Below are 16,783 nucleotides of genomic sequence, written 5' to 3' on the forward strand. Positions count from 1 at the left end.
AGTTAGGGGCTAACTATTCCTTTTCCTTGTTATTTTAAACTATCAACCACCTTGTAATTACTCTAACTTAAAAAAAAAGAGGGGTTCAAAAAACAGTTTAGTTTTGACTTTAAATTTATCTTCCATAGAAAGCACTCAAATTTGTGAAATTCTTTTACTAAAGATTTTACAACAGCATAATTTACATTTCCTTATATCTGAAGTATTTTACTGATCTTGAATTTTGGGTTAAAAATGCTAATACAATTCTTATGTTTAGACTGTGGAGGAAAAAAAAATGAACTGAAAGTCTAAAGCAGAGACACACACTTCTATTCCAAGAGTTTGAAAAACTACTGAGTTTTCCCATGTTTTGAAACCGTCAAAGATATGTACCAAGATCAAAGATTTGCAGAATCTAGATAAAGCTTCTATAAATGCTCAGCCATGAAGATCCACTTTACTACTTTTGTAGGACTGTACAGTAGTCAGTTCTTTAAAAATGGGCAAAAACCATCTTTACCTTAAGAAACAATGATGAAACTCAGACCTGTTCAATTCAACATTAATTCACACCTTCACATCTAGGACAGCATGTTGTGGTAGGCATTTGGTGGGAAAAGGAAAAAAGTTCAGACTACAAAAAATCCTAACTTGAAAGGGATGATTTCATTTGTGTAGGACCTCCCAGGAGGAAACTGTCTAGCAAAGTAGATCATCAACTGTTCTTCAATATATAACCTTCTTTGTGTTAGGAAGCTTTTGGCTACCTCAAGCCTTAATCTGCCTCTAGGCAACTTACACCTGTGGACCAAGAAGAACAAGTCTAATTCTTCTACATGACAACTCTTCAAATATTTTAAGACTGTTACTATGTCACCTGTAAGTCTTCTTAAAAGCTTGTTCCCTTCTCCTTTCCCACTGCTTCAAGAATAAAATGCAAATCTTAGCATCTCAAGTCCTTCACAGTCTGGTTACAGTCTCCCTCTCCAGGCTTATTTCCCATTGGCACACTTTTGACAACCTCCTAAAGATCAGCGGGGATGGAATAAAGGACACAAATATAAGAAATAACATTGGCAAGAATAAGGACCACCTTATGTTCTGAGACTAGAACGGGAAGAGGGAAGGTGCTAAAGTGATCAACATAGAGTATATGGGGGGGTGGGGAAGGATTGTATGGGGCAAGAAGACTGGAAAGGGGTTGGGGTGCAGGGGTAAGGAAGGTTTGATGGGCACTGAACACCAAACAGAGGATTTTATATTTGGTCATGCAAGGTACAGGGAGCTACTGGAGTTTCTTGAACAGAACGGTGACATGGACACATGTGAAGAACACTTTGGCAGCTGTGTGGAAGATGGACTGGAGTGAGGAGAGACTTGTAGCAGGGGAACCAAACAACAGGCTATTAAAAGTCCAGGCATGACGTGATAAGGGCTTGTACCAGGGTAGTGGCAGTATCACAGGGGAGAAGGGAACATAGGAGAGATGCAACAGAGACTTCCACAAGTCTTGCCAAATGATTGGATATGGAGAGTGAAAGTGAGGAGTTGAAATGACATCTATGTTTAAGCCTGGGTGACTGGGTACCCTGGACAGTAACGCTAAAATTAAAAAGAAAGGGGAGTTTGGGAAGAAAGATGAGTTCAGTTGAGGATATGCTGAGATTAAGATGTCTATGAGATTGTTCTAAATGTTCAACAGGCAGTTGAAGATGCAAACTAGAGGTCAATAGACAAGTTAAAGAAGGCTAAATAAGTAGATCTGGGATTCATCAGCATAGAGAGAAGTCAATCTGTGAGAGTTGATGAGATCACCACGTGAATTAATATAGAGGGAGAAAACAAGTTAACTCAGGACACGACCCTGAGGTATACCCATAGTTAGTGTAACCTAAGAGTGAGTTGAAGATCCAGCAAAGGAGACTAAAAAGGAACAGAGGGGCAGGAGAACCAGGAGAGAATAGTGTCATTAAAAACCTAGAAGAGGGGTAACTATGTCAAAAGCTGCAGAAAGGTCAAGAAAAGTAAGGATTGAGAAAAGGTCATTAATTTGGCAATTAAGAGTTTGACAGTAACTTTAGAATTCATTTAAGATGAATGATGTGGTCAGCAGTCACAGTGTAAAGAAATAAGGGACCGAGAGCAAAGTAAGTGAAGGCAGCTATTGTAAATGGTCTTCTCAAAAATTTTAGCCATGAAAAGACAGGAGAATTATGGGATGATAGCTAACAGGATTGGATGAATCAAGGCAGTATTTTTTGAGGATGGGTGAGACATATTATATTCATAGGCAGTAGAGAAGCAGCTACTACACAAATGGAAATTGAAAATTAAGTGAAAGAGTGGGGATGATAAAAGGGACAATCTGCTGGAGAAGAATGGAATCACTTATGAATATAGAGGGATTTGCCTCGGCAAAGAGAAAGATCACCCCATTGTATGAGACAAGGGTGAATGCAAACAGTGACAGAAAGAATCTGGTAGATGTGAACTGAAGAGTAGGGGAGAAGAGGACCACAATTTTTTCAGTGAAATATGGGTAATGCTGTCTTGCCAGAATTTGTATTCCACGGCAGAGGCTTCAAGAGACTAGCATCACCTCCATACCACAACATGGTATTAGAATGAGACTTTAGTGAAGAACAGTTGAGCTACACTTCAATGCATCAAAAGACATGATCTTATCAATATGGATTCTCCCTCCAATGGTATAGGTAACAAACCATAAATGACATGGTAATAGATTTTTACTTGAGAATCTAAGATTTATAACAGCCCTTTTTTTTTTAAACAAGAAAATATGTTCTTAGGTATGAATAATGTGCAATATTAATAATGGACAAATCACTGGACTAAACTGAAGCTGAAGACTTGGGTTCCAGTAGCGGCAAGCTGTGTGACCTTGGTATGTTATATTGTATCTCTGGGCTTCATCTGTAAAATGAAGGGTTTCTAGTAATCATTTGAAGTGCTTTCTACCTCCAAAATGCTAGTTTTATGAATCACAACAACCAATATACTTTATTTATTGTAAAGATATGAGCTCTTAAACTTGAATTTTCCAGATATAAGAATTTTCCAGAAGCTTGAGAAAATTTTTATTTTCAACTACTATTTTCAAAATTTTTTCTAAAATGTTTGGCATATTTCCCTGTTTTCATAAACAGGTAATATGGAACATAATTTAACCTTTTTCTTGATTTCTCAGGGTCATGATTATGGTCATCAATATGTGCTATGCTGGAATATGATATTGTGTTCCAACATTTCTGAAGCACCCCTCCACTAAATGGTCCAGACGGCTAAACTTCTAAGTGATTTCATTTTCCTGTCTTTTCCCTTGTCAGGATGATAACTATCATTTCTTCCTGTTGTTAGCATGCCTGTCTCCAGCAGGGGCCACTTCTAATTTGTTGTTTGCTACCAAAACTAAACCTGTCAGAGCTATATTGGAAGGAAAAGTATATAGGTTCTAAATGAGAAAGAAACCTTTCCTATAAGTACAGTATATGCTAGTATAGTCTTTGTAACATTTTGGCTCTTCTGAGGTTGTTGTTTATGTCTTTTTTAAGGACATATGGAGAGGAGGGGAAATTCTTCCTTCTGGGTTCCCAACTATATTCTCAATCACGGCAGCTGTTCCTGGATAAAGAAGGTATTATTTTGTCACTTTATTAGAGAAGAAGCCTCTAAGAAGCTGGAGACTGATCTACCCTTAATTTTAACTGATTGTTCTCACCAATATCTTCAAAATACTGTCAATATTATTCTTTAGGAATCACCTCTCTGCCCATCATATTAGATTATTAGTTATTCAATCATTTTCAGTTATGTGCTACTCTTTGTGACCTAATCTTGGATTTTCATAGCAAACATACTGGAGCAGTTTGCCATTTCCTTCTCCAGCTCATTTTACAGATGAAGAAATTGAGGAAACAGGGATAAATGACTTGCCTGGGGTCACATAACTAGTAAGTGTCTGAGGCCAGATTTGAACTCACATAGATAAGTCTTCCTGAACTCCAAGACCAGAACTCTATCTACTGTGCCACCTAACTGCCTGCTCAGTGTGCTACCAATATTTTTAATGAAAACTTCCAAGATCTGTGAGAGTTTCTCTAACTCTCCACCATGTACACTCAAACATTAGCCTTGTATGTTATACTCCCTCCTGGAGGATATATCAGTCACACTCATTCACTGGAAAGAATTCATGACAACAGAACAGCCAAAAAGCATCCATTAAGCCTCAACTCTATGCCAAATAGTGTGCTAATCACTGAGGATGTAAAGGCAAAAATGGTCCCTGTTTTCAAGAAGCTTACAGTCTAACACAAGAAACAAGCATGTACAAATAAGATATTGATAAATATACAAACAAGATATATAGGCATATGTGTATATGCCTATAAATACACAGACATACATACATGCATGTAAGCATATAAGCACATACACAGACATGTGTATATACACCTATACAAAGATATACACATGTATATACACATGTGCATCTATATAAATATACATGCGTGCATATACATACATGCACTTATATAAAACAAATAGCTGTGTGTGCATATACACATACATGTGTGTATTCACATAAAGAAATATAAAGCATACGTGCATGTGTACATACACATGTACAGATACATGCTTGTATGTGTTGTTGTTCAGTCATGTTTCACTCGTCAATACCCCATTTGGAGTTTTCTTGGCAAAAATACTGGAATGGTTTGCCATTTCCTTCCCCAGTTCATTTTATAATTGAGGAAACTGAGGGCAACAGGGGTAAGTCACTTGCCCAGGGTCACAAAGCTAGTAAGTGTCTAAGGTTGGATCTGAACTCACGAAGATAAGACTTCCTGACTTCTGGCCCAGAAGTCCTAACACTACACCACCTAGATGCCCTTTAACTATACCATGTGTACATGCACACACACAAATAAACATGTGTATATACATGCATATGTACATACACATATACATATATATGTTATCATTCAGTTGTGTCCAACTCTTTGTGACCCCACGGACCATAGCACACCAATACTGTCCATGGGGTTTTCTTTGAAAAGATATTGGAGTGGTTTGCCATTTCCTTCTCCACTGGATTAAGACAAGCAGGTTAAGAAACTTGCCCTGGGTCACACACTTAGTACATATCTGAGGGCAAATTTGAACTCAGGTCTTCCTGATTCCAGGGCCAGCATTCTATCCACTGAGCCACCGAGCTGCCTCATATGTGTATATACACATATACAAACATGAAGGTCTACAGAGCCATTGTAACAACCTCATTGTTATATGCTTGTGAAACGTGGATAGTATACCAGTGCCATGCCAGAAAACTGAATCGCTTCCATTTGATTTGTCTTAGGAAGATTCTGAAGATCACTTGGCAGGATAAGATACCAGACACTGAGTTCCTTTCTCAAACCAAACTGCCAAGCATTCAAACTCTACTTCAGAGAGCTCAACTCCAATGGGCTGGCCATGCTGTTCAAATGCAAAATGTAGGCTTGCCAAAAGGCCTATTTTATGGAGAACTCACACCAGGAAAGTGTTCATTTGGTGGTCAGAAGAAGGATACTCTCAAGGTCTCTCAAGAACTTCGGAATTGTGTGACAAGGGAGACACTGGCACAGGACCACTCAGCATGGCGTGCCCTCATCAGAGAAGGTACTATGCTCTATGAGCAAAGCCGAATTGAAGGAATTGAAAAGAAAAATGTGAGATGCACAAATTTAGAGAATCCACCCCAAATGTTCATGTGGACTGTTGGTGCCTGACCTGTGGTAGAACATTCTGAGCTCATATTGGCCTATCAGCCAAAGTGGGACACACTGTAACTTGACTCCTGCATAGTGATGTCATTTTGGTCCTCATGGAGAACGAAGGACAACCACCAACAACCATGTGCATATACAAATATGAATGTATGTGTATATATAGGATAGCTGGTGGTACACTGGATAGAGTTCTGGCCCTGGAGTCAGGAAGATCTAAGTTAAAATCCAGTCTCAGACACTTACTAGCTGTGTGACCCTGGGCAAATCACTTATCCCTGTTTGCCTCGGTTTCCTCATCTGTAAAATGTGCTGGAGAAGAAATGGCATACCACTCATGTCTTTGCCTAGAAAACCCCAAATGGGGCTATAATGAGCCAGAAACAACTAATGAATCCCCCCCAAAAAAGCATACGTTCACATATGCAAACATGTGCATAGATGTGTGTATAGATATATATATATATACATGTGTACGTACAAATAGGCATCATGTATATACACACATACAAATGCACATATATGGACATATACCCATATAAATGTATGTATACAAACAGGCATGAGCAATATGCAAATACATGCATACATCTATACAAATATATACACATATAGAAATACAAACATGCACATAGGTACAAACACATGCATACACACTGTGTATCACACAGTGTAATCAACAGAGAGAAGGCACCGGCTTTAAGAGAGATTAGGAAAGGCTTCCTCTAGAAGGTGGGAGGTTAGCTGGAACTTGAAGGAGGCCACGAGGTGGGGATGTGGGGGAGCATTCTAGGCATGGGAGACAGGATGAAATAGCAAGCCCATCCTCTTGAGTGTGGATCATTAAGCACTTCCACCCCGCAGCACCGGGCAGGGCACTAGGGTGCAGGAAGGCACGGTCCCGTTTGTTACCCCAAAGTCCTGGGACCCCCCACAACGGGCAAGGGAACTTCAGCTTTAGCTGTGCCCCTTTGGCACGAGGGAGGATGACTCTGGGACACTTTGGGACGGAGTTCGACCCCACCTAATGCAAAGTTTGCTCTCGCTCTCAACGCCCGGGGTGGGGGAGCGGGGGCCAACCCTGGTGGAGGGAGCCCCTTGACGGTCGTACCCCCGCACCCTGGCTGCCCCAGCGTCCAGGAAGCCCTCCTCCGCCCCCGCCCCCTCACCCCCCCCCCCCCCCCCCCCCCCCCAGCCAGGGGCTCCAGGAGATGCTCGGCCGCTCCCGCCACTCCGCGGCCGCTCTCGCTCCCAGCCCGGGCCCGCACCCCACGGCCGTTGGTCCCCCACGGACTGGGATGGCGCGCGTGCAGCCTCCTCCGTCGCCGTCGCCGCCGCCGCCCTGCCCGTCCCACTCGGGAGGAACGCCTCTTCCCCGCTCCGCCCCCCTCGCGGCTGCCCACGCCACGGCCCACTTGGCGCCACTCACCGTACGTCGGGTCCGAGGGCCGTCTCGGAGCGAGGGCCGGGGCAGTTAGGGAGAAAGCGCCCAGCGGGGGTCCGCGGGCACCCGCACGCAGGGCACGCTCCGGCGAGGGCGCGAGGCGAGGCGCGCGGCCGAGGTGGCGCTACCGCCCGAGCTTCCCGGGGAGAGGAGACGCGGAGCGTGCGCAGTCCCGGTCGGGGCCGTCACCCTGGGCTTGCCTTTGTTGGGTCTCCAGGTCCTGGGTCGGGCCGGGGCGCGTAGAGGAAGAGTAGGAGGGTGGTGATGCTGCGCTGCGCGGAACGTTTGAACCCGAGGTAGGCTGAGACCGAGCAGAGGAGGAAGGCAAGCAGTGGACGGAGCATCCCCAGCCTGGCGCAAACAGTTGGTACCTTTGTACCCAAAGGCCCATTGTTCATTCATTCACTCTTCCTTCCACGGACAGTTACGGCGCAATGCAATGCCTGCTACTCCCCAGGCATTGTGCTAGCTTGGGGAATACAGAGATGTCTAAGACGGGACTGCGGGACTCAGAGCAGGAAGGGCACCTTAGGCTCCTCTGCTTCGACCTCCTCATTTTACAGAGGAGGAAACTGAGGCCCAGACAGATGAAGGGATTTGGATTTATTTGCTCAGCATTACAGGGGTAGTAAGTGGTAAAATCCACAACCATAATAACAGTAACAACAACAAACATCTATATAGCTTGACACAGGCTTCTCTGTGACTTTTGGATAAGTGTCTTCATATCTCTAAGCCATGACATTTTTTATCTACAATATGAGAGAGTTTGAGAATAAAATGAAGGAATCGCAAAGAAACAGATTTAGGCTTAATGTCAGGTTAAAAAAAAAAAAACTTTCCAACAATGAGAGCTGTTCATAATGGGTTGTTTAGAGAGGAAGGTAGGTTCCCCCTTCATAGAAGTCTCTGAGGAGAAATTGGAGGACCACTTGGGTATTATTGTAACTATAATAAAGCCCTAAATTATTGCAGTCATCATTGGAATTGGAAGGTAAAGACAGATGTGAGAGACATTGCATTCACTTCAATAAGTGCATGCTATGTGCAAGGCATTGTCCGGACGCACTGAAGCAAGATTCTATAGGACTTAATAATGGATTGGTTCAGAGCTGGGATCTCTTAAGGTTGCATCAAAAGAAGTTGCATCAAAAAAAGAACAGGCTTGCTAGTTTCATTTTACCACCATCTTTAATAGGTATTGTGTAAGGGACTGAGCTAGGAGCTTTACCAACTCAGTTTTAAAATACATGGATTGACTTGTGAAGACTACAGGTGTGAAAGGTTGAACACGTCATGAGTCAGTTCCTTGGTCTATTGGGTTTTGCTCAAATTGTTCTTCATTACAAGAAAACATGGTAGGGGTGGGGGGAGCATGTAATGGAAAGTTAGGTTAATAAATTTAAGAAAGAATGCAAAGCCCCATACATGATTGAAACCATGACAGAGGCAGACATACAATAAATAGTAAATGAAGAATTAGTATTTATTTTACAGACAAAGACACATTACTATTTTTTCAAACAGGACCAGGACCAAACAGGATCAGCATAGGGAGATCCCTCCTATTCAAAAGCAGAATGGACTGCCTCAGAAGGTAGCGGGCTGCCCCTTATGAGAGATTCTTAAGGAAAAGTTGGTGTGTCAGGTACTTGATAGATGATTTTTTATTTGGGTATGGGTTAGTCTAGATGGCCGCTGAGCCAACCGTGAGATTCTGCAAAGTAACCCGGATTCCCTGAAGTATCTGATTTCTCCCCATAAAAAACAACTTTTCAGTTTCTTTGGGAAACATGCTCCTGAAGCAACTGATGGCTTGTTAAGTAGTTACTCAATAAACTATTAAGAGCTGCAACACAAACAAAACCCTGCCTATTTTGATACCCTACAGGGCAAGAATAGTCACTCCATAATGAATAGATTCCATTATTCCTTTATCAGTATAGATTCTCAGTGAAGATTTGTATTATCATCATTATGATTAATGTTAATGATGATGTTCTAGTTGTAACATGTATTTTAAATTGATGTTTGTGTTTTGTTTTTTAATTCACAGAGATACTTAGCATGTTCTGTCAATGCCTAATATTTGCCTTCATGGACAATCTTCCTGGTAAAGGATCATTAGCATGTTGTTTCTTTTCTTCTGAGGTATTTAGGGCTAGGATAGAGTGGACAAATAGCGAAAATACATTTTATGGGGCACAAAATAGTAGTCCTCCAGGAAACTTCTACTGAATCCTACTCAACCAATTCCTTTTCTTATATCTAGGTTGCTGTGTCACAGAAATGACCCTGGAATTTCGGAGGCAATGTCAGGGAAGTACAAAACCTAGAAGATCATACCCATACTCAGCTAGAAATGATTTGAGTACAGGGCCAGTGACAGAACAGGCATCTCTCACCTGAAGAAGAATCTAGCTAAGTCCAAAAAGGCTGTCATGGGATTAGCTGTAGAATGATTTTGGTATTACATAACAGCTCCTAGAAACCATCAGCTTAAGATGTCTCAATTAACTAATCAACAAGCTCTTGTTAGTTTCTACATATGTGCCAGGCAGCAGAGATAGAAAGCAAAAAATGAAATAGTCCATAACCACAAAGAGTTGACATTTTATCAGGGCAAACAACATACATTTGTATGGTGAATACAAAACAAATAGGAAGCAAACACAAAGGATTGTTTTTGTGGAGAAATGGTAGTGGTTCAAGAAAGGCTTTATATAAGGCAGGAGATGGTGACTGAGCTAGGCTTTGAAGAGAGCTATGGATTCTAAGAGGTGTAAGTGAAGAGGGAATGAATTTCACTTACGTGGGACAGCCTATGCAAAGGCACAGGGAAAACAGAGAGAAATTACAGTTTATAGCAGTGGAGGGAGTACCCCTTTCCACCCAGTTCACAGATCATTATAGTGTTAAATATCAGTTATCAAAAGTCATAGTTACACCAAATGACCCTACTAATTAGAAAATTGTGTGGTTCTTTTCAAAACTTTCCTAAATAAAACATTACAGCTTTTTGATTATTGTGTCTACATCTGGAACAGCAATTTGGTGTGGGGCTAAATGAATCTGATAATGAACAGTTCCTTAGATAACTGCATTATCTTTAAAAATCCTAAATGTCATTATCCACTTTTACCCTAAAAATCATAGGATCATACATTTAAAGTTGAAAGGGACACTAAAGGCCTTCTAGTCCAATTCCCTCTTCTTTTTACACATGAGGAAAGTGAAGCCCATAAAAGATCTCTGCCCAAGGTCACATAGGTAAGTAAGTGGCAAAGGTGGTGGTAAAGTAGTGTCCTCTGGCTTTAAACAGTGATTTTCCCCATTGTACCATACTTGCTCCAAAAAAAGGAGTAGGATAAACCCATGATTCTAACCCCTTTCATCCTGGAAGACAACTTCAGCCATAGAATTTGCACCGCAAAGGTACCCTCTGCCCCTGCAGCCCCTCCCTTTGATTGGATGGCTCTTCCCAGAATTTCCATTTAAGGAGGGTGCTTAGACCAAACATCAATTTATTTCTCACCAGACTGTACTCCAGACTCCTCCTCCCTTCCTTTTATGTGTTGTCTTCCCCCATTAGACTGCAAGCTCCTTGATAGCAAGGACTATCTTTTTTAATTGTATTTGTGTTCTCAGCACTTGGCTCAGTCCCTGGTACACTGTTAAGTGTTTAGTAAATGCTTGTTGGCTGACTGAAAATGATACAAAGCACAAATTTATTAGTTGTGTAATTGGGACAGAGCACACAGCAAATGCTCTGAAAATGATGCTTCCATGGGCCAAACCCCATTACAATTGATAACAGAAAAAGCAAAGCACACAGTATGCTTTCTTGATGTCTTTGTAGCTTGATGGTACCTCTTAGAATGCATGCTCTGATAGTAATGCCTTTGAGAGTAGACAATTACTTCCATGCCAGGGAGAACCTCAGTAAAAATTAGAGACTGCACTTCAAAAAAATAAACATTTGTACCAAAACTGAGATGCACAATAAGCCAAATTTTCATGTGTAACCCAGCAGCAATAATAGCACAACAAAACTCAGCATTTGCTGATCCCTGCTGTTGTAGATACTTCATTTCCTGAAAGATGAATTCTTCTTGAAAAAAAAATCCATCTTCTCTATGAGGTGTAAACACATTCTTCATCAGACATGTTTTTTTTAATCATATAAATATTCATACCTTCCTTTCTATATTCGGAATTCTAGTTCAGTGAGGCAGTGAAGGTTCTTTATTTTCCTTTGAAGGTGCACTCAAATTTCAAATATCATGGAGTCAGTGACCTGTATCATTTTTTTTTCCACACTTGAAACCAATAGCTCTTTAAAACATGCTAGAAATTTAATATATTCTTAAAAGCAGCCATCAAAGTAAAATGCATTTTAGTTTTTCAATAAGGCATATGACTAAGCTGTGTTTTAAGAACATAAAATAGGCATAATTCTTGTTCTGAGATTACTTATTTGGAGCCAAAGAATCCTATAGTCAATCTATTTCTTTCTTTTACACAGGCTTACTGAATTATTTGCTCTTAGATTGTAACCCTATAAGAATAGATTGTCATTCAAAGAGTTCATAATTGCCACCCAGTATTTAGTGCTGGTGTGAGAAGATGACAAAAAAATAGACTAAGAAAACAACACCTGTGTATGTTATAATGTTTGCCCTTTTAAAGGGTTTACTTCTATTTAAATCTCCACAAGGAAGGAAAAGCCAAATATCACAACTGGAGAAGGCATTCTAACACAAGAGAAACGAACTTGGAAGAGGGAGTCCCTTGAATGCTTGCCTACCAGAGTTTACCTTATAGTCCTTGGGGAACAAGAACAAAGGATGTCATGGAAACATCTAACTCCTGGTGGCCCCACTATTGGCCCCACCCAACACTGTGATGCAAAGTGTCCTTTGGCTGGGAGTTTTCCTCCCTTTCTTGCTCTGCCCACTCTGTTCCTCTCATAAGTCAATCAATCACACACAATAGAGGGAAGCAAGTAAACAGAAAGATATACAAATCTGTCAGGCATTCACTCTGGCAAGGGAAATACAAAGAATACAAGCTGTACCAAATCCCCTACCAGAGCTATTTTTATTCCCTCTAAGGGACATCTCATAGCAGATATCTGCGAGAGATTGACACATAATAGGTAATTAATAAATATTGATTGATTAATGCACCACAGAAACATGATGAGAATGGGGTGGGGGGGGTGGGGAAGGGTTGGTAGAAGAAAAAATAACCAGAGAACTTCCTTCTTCTTTATCAAAGACAAAGCTGTAAAACAGATACAGGAAATAGGATCATGAGATTTAGAGTTAGTCCAACTCCTTTAAAAATAACAAATCCCTTACAGAGCCCTTCTAAAGTTTACATAGTGCTTTCCTCACAACAAATCTGTTAGGGAGGTAGCAAATATAAATGAATGAAAAAGCATTAAGCGCTTACTACATGTGCCAAGCACCTTGCTAAGCATAGTGAATACAAAAACAAAACAAGAAAGGCAGTACATATAGGTGAATGTCCAGGGAGGGATAGATAATTTGTTCTGGAAAAGCACAAGATCACGAATGGAGTCATAGAGAGGAATACATTGATATACCCTTCTCAGTAGCAACGGCAATATTAATTTGATTATGGTTCTAGAACTGCAACAAGACATATGTTTGGGTCATAAAGTAAAACAGTGATGTCAAACTTAAATGGAAACCGTAAGAATCCATGTGGACTGCATTTTAATTTAGAAAATTACATATTAATACTATTTATATATTATCATATTTCTATTTTGTTAAATATTTCCCAATTACATTTTAATCTGGTTTGGGCAATACCTAGGGGTATTGTGGGTTTCGTGTGGCCCGTGATCCTTGTGTTTGACACCTCCGAAGTAAAGCCTACCTAAGGCCACCTAAATGTAGTGGGCTGCATGAAGCACTCATTATTTAGAACAGTGGAGCACCAGGAGAGGAGTTCTCTAGAGCTGAAAGTATTTTGTATTATTATACCTATTCTACTGATGTGGAAACTGAGGCCGAGCTATTAAGTTGTATAACCATACAACTATCAACTGTTGGAAGTGGAAGTCAAATCTTGGTTTCCTAACTCTAGATTCAGCACATTATTTTCAGCAATATATATTTTTTCCAGTGGAACTCAAAGGTATTTCTAAGTGTGGAAGAGAAACACATGAACTAGAAATTCACTTTATTTTGAAAATATAAAAGAATCTGACAAATGTGCCTTTGATGCTAGAGGAACCTGCTTGCTTTAAAGAGAAATGAAGTGCTCCTTAAAGAGATCTGAGTATGCCTTCAATTCCATAATTGGTTCCAATCTGCTAATGACATGGTCAGGAGAAGTCTTTCCTGTTTGTTGCATAGCTGGAACTGTGAATGCCTTCAAAAAGCACTAGGGACTAGAACCTCATTTTTTTTTTATCTTCTGTTGGCTGCTGTGCTCTTGGTTTGACTCCTTTGTTGAAAGTGTCTGGTGAATGGCAGTGCTGTAAGGAGAGAGGCCTTGGACCCTACCCACTGAAAGTGACATTTGACCTCATGAAATTGCCTTAACTTCTGCATTTGTTCTTTTAAATTTTGGGTGGTGTATGAAAAGGAGTTGGCCTTTTTTGTTTTTTTGTTTTTGTTTTTTTTTGGCCATAACTCTACTCATCAGTAATCAATGGATAGGGCAACCTTGTGAGTTTTGAAAGATCAGGAGAGCAAGCCACTGGCATACTAGCATCTCAGCATCTGGGTTTTGCAGCATTGATGCACAAAGGGTCTGGACATAAAGTTGGTGGAATCAACGCCATGCAAGAACTGAGTTAAGTTTTAATCTAATCTCCCCAGAGACCAAAGGGAGACAGGGGAGATTGTACTGCCAAAGTCTGGGATGGGGGGAGATGTCTGTACTTTTGCAATTACTGTATCTTCAAAGTAAATTCCTTTTGCAAAAGCTTATTGATGCTAAGTGCTTTAATAGAACTGGAGTGCTAATCACTTACTGGCAGCTAACAGATTGAAGGGCAGGTGGAGAAGCCCACCATCAGTGGAGGCTCAAGCCAATGCCACTGGAGAGGAGACAACCCCCAACCCCCTAAGGGTACTCTTAAAACTCTGAAGGGCAGGTGTAACCAGCCTGGCTCTAGGATAGTGAGGCAGAACAAACTTGCTATACAAAACTTTAAGAAATCTAAAGTGAGGAAAAAGGCAGTTATTTGACCTCTTAACATGTTTTCAGTTCATAAAGATTAGCATGAAATCCTAAATCCCAAGAACCAATGATTACTGATGAGTAGAGCTATGTCAAAAAAGGTGAGCTCTTTTTCATGCACCAAGTCAAATATGGAAGGTGCTGACACTCAGTGATTAATTTCTGAAAATTTGGTTGAATAAATCAAATTATATGTCATTTGCTGCCATTAAATCTGAGTCTCTGCATTACATGGGAACCTTTAGCTTTTCAAGCTGTCTCAGCCCTTGAAATTGAACATGTTGTTTATAAGCTATCATGTAATTTTCTGTTTTCTGAAACAAAAGCAACAATTTGGGTACACAAGAAATTACTGTATAATTGACAAACCTGTTTTTGCAACTTAACAATTAAAATAGTTTCAAAATAAGAAACTACTAGAGAGAAGTGTTTTCACTCTAGAATGTCTTTTTCAATTTAATTATTAGTAAATATTCTATTTTTGTGAGATCTAAAATGGAATTAGCCATGTTGGAACCAGTAGTATGTTAAATATTTCTATATTACCCCATTGATATCCTTGATATCCTGATTACCCCAGACATCCTTGAAAAAACGGCTAATAGGGAGGAAATTTCAAGTTCTTTAACCCAATTCAAACATTTATTCAATATCTAGGATGTGCAAGATAGTAGGTGCTGGGAATACAAAAATAAAATAAGTTGTCTTTATTCTCATGAATCTTATAATCTAAAAGAAGAAAAATAATATAATAGAAAGAACACCTATCTTTTCCCAATCCAAAAGAGTATGAGGGTATAATGAGGGTATAATCCATTTTTGTCTTTTACCAGTTTATGTGACTGTGGGCAAATGATATAACTTCATTTCCTCATCTGCAAAATGAGAATAATAGTTATTACTGTATTAATTTACATTTATATATTACTTGAAGGTTTTCAAAGTACTTTCCTCACAACAACTCAATGATGTAGTTATTGCCAAGTATTATTTCCATTTTTACACATAAGGAAACTGGGACTCAGATGTTAAGGGACTTGCTTGAAGTCACACAACTGGAAAGAAGCAGAGGTGAGATTTAACAAAGGTCTATTCTGACTATGAGTCTAGTGCTTTTTCTTGTATACTGCCTCTCATTATATAATGTTCTCTATATCTTTCATTGGATGGAAATTATTATTTGTGCTAGTGTGAAGGAAGTGTTATATAAATATGAATTATTATTCACTAATAGTGTTAAAGGAGATAGGCCATGTAGACACATAACTGCAAGATAATATGACCCATGCAAAACAGAGGTCCAAACAAGGTACCAGGAAAAATTGAAGAGGAAGACTGGGGACATGGAACGTTAGGAACCAAGGAAAATTTCATAGAGCAGGGGATGCCCAAGTTGGGCCTTAAAAGAAAGGGATCTCAATTAATTACAGATGTGTATGTGTTAAGGGGCAGGGAGAAATGAGAGTCCTTTCAAAGTATGGGAAGGAATTTGAACAAATATACAGGAATGGGAAAGAACAGGATAAGAACAGAAGATGGTGATTCAGTTGGCTGGAAATGGAATGCATGAAGGAGAATAGTGCAAGATGAATGAGTGAGTGAATGCATGAATGAAAAAACATTTATTAGCCGTCAAGCTTTGTGAAAAGTATGGTACTAAGCATTTGAATAGAAAAGCAAGATAGTCCTGGCTCTCAAAGAACTTACACTGAAATGGGTGAAACAACCCATATAAGAAAGTACATCTTCAGGGCAGATGGAAAGCCCTGATGACTTCCTTATTTTGGGTTTTTGGTTAAGACAGAGTTTTACAGAATGAACAGGAACAGATCAGGTTGTGGCAAACCATAAATCTCATTACATTATCGTTTTCCCCAAAGCTCCTTTTCTAAACTTCCCTATTATTTTGGAGTGCACCACATCTTTCCACAGCCAGATTCACAACCTTGGTGTTGTCTTTGACTACTCATTTACATTCATCTCACATATCCAATGAGCTATTCAGTCTTGCCAATTCTATACCCACATTTCTCTAATCTGTTCCCCTTTCTTCATTCAACCACCACCCGAATTCAGACCTTCATCACCTCTCATCTTGACCTTTATAGAAGCTTCCTAATTGGTTTCCTTGCTTCAAGTGTCTCTGCTATCCAATTTATTCTTTATGCAATTGTCAGTGATTTTCCTAGAGTATAGGTCTGACTTTGTTCATTTGGATTCCAGTGACTCCCCAAATATTGTCTCATCTTTAACTCATCCTTTATTAATTTCTATTTTGTGCAAGTTTACTAATGCACATAATTATTACTAAAGTAGCATATAATTAATCTAGAAATATAAA

At 40.0% G+C, this 16,783-nt stretch overlaps 1 protein-coding gene and 1 pseudogene across 1 annotated transcript in view; one reads left to right on the forward strand and one right to left on the reverse strand.

Annotated features, from left to right (window-relative positions):
- The window catches only part of BTBD3 (BTB domain containing 3), a 50,136-nt gene extending 42,858 nt beyond the window's left edge, over positions 1-7,278 (reverse strand). Inside the window, exon 1 of the mRNA XM_027840235.1 lies at positions 7,204-7,278. The gene's annotated coding sequence lies outside the window, so the exon portion shown is untranslated. The remainder of the gene's footprint in view (positions 1-7,203) is intronic.
- Positions 7,279-7,652: 374 nt separating this feature from the next.
- The window catches only part of LOC114026570, an 89,491-nt pseudogene continuing 80,360 nt past the window's right edge, over positions 7,653-16,783 (forward strand).

Source organism: Vombatus ursinus, unplaced genomic scaffold (assembly GCF_900497805.2).
Source record: "Vombatus ursinus unplaced genomic scaffold, bare-nosed wombat genome assembly UNPS02014841.1, whole genome shotgun sequence".
Lineage (NCBI taxonomy): Eukaryota > Metazoa > Chordata > Mammalia > Diprotodontia > Vombatidae > Vombatus > Vombatus ursinus.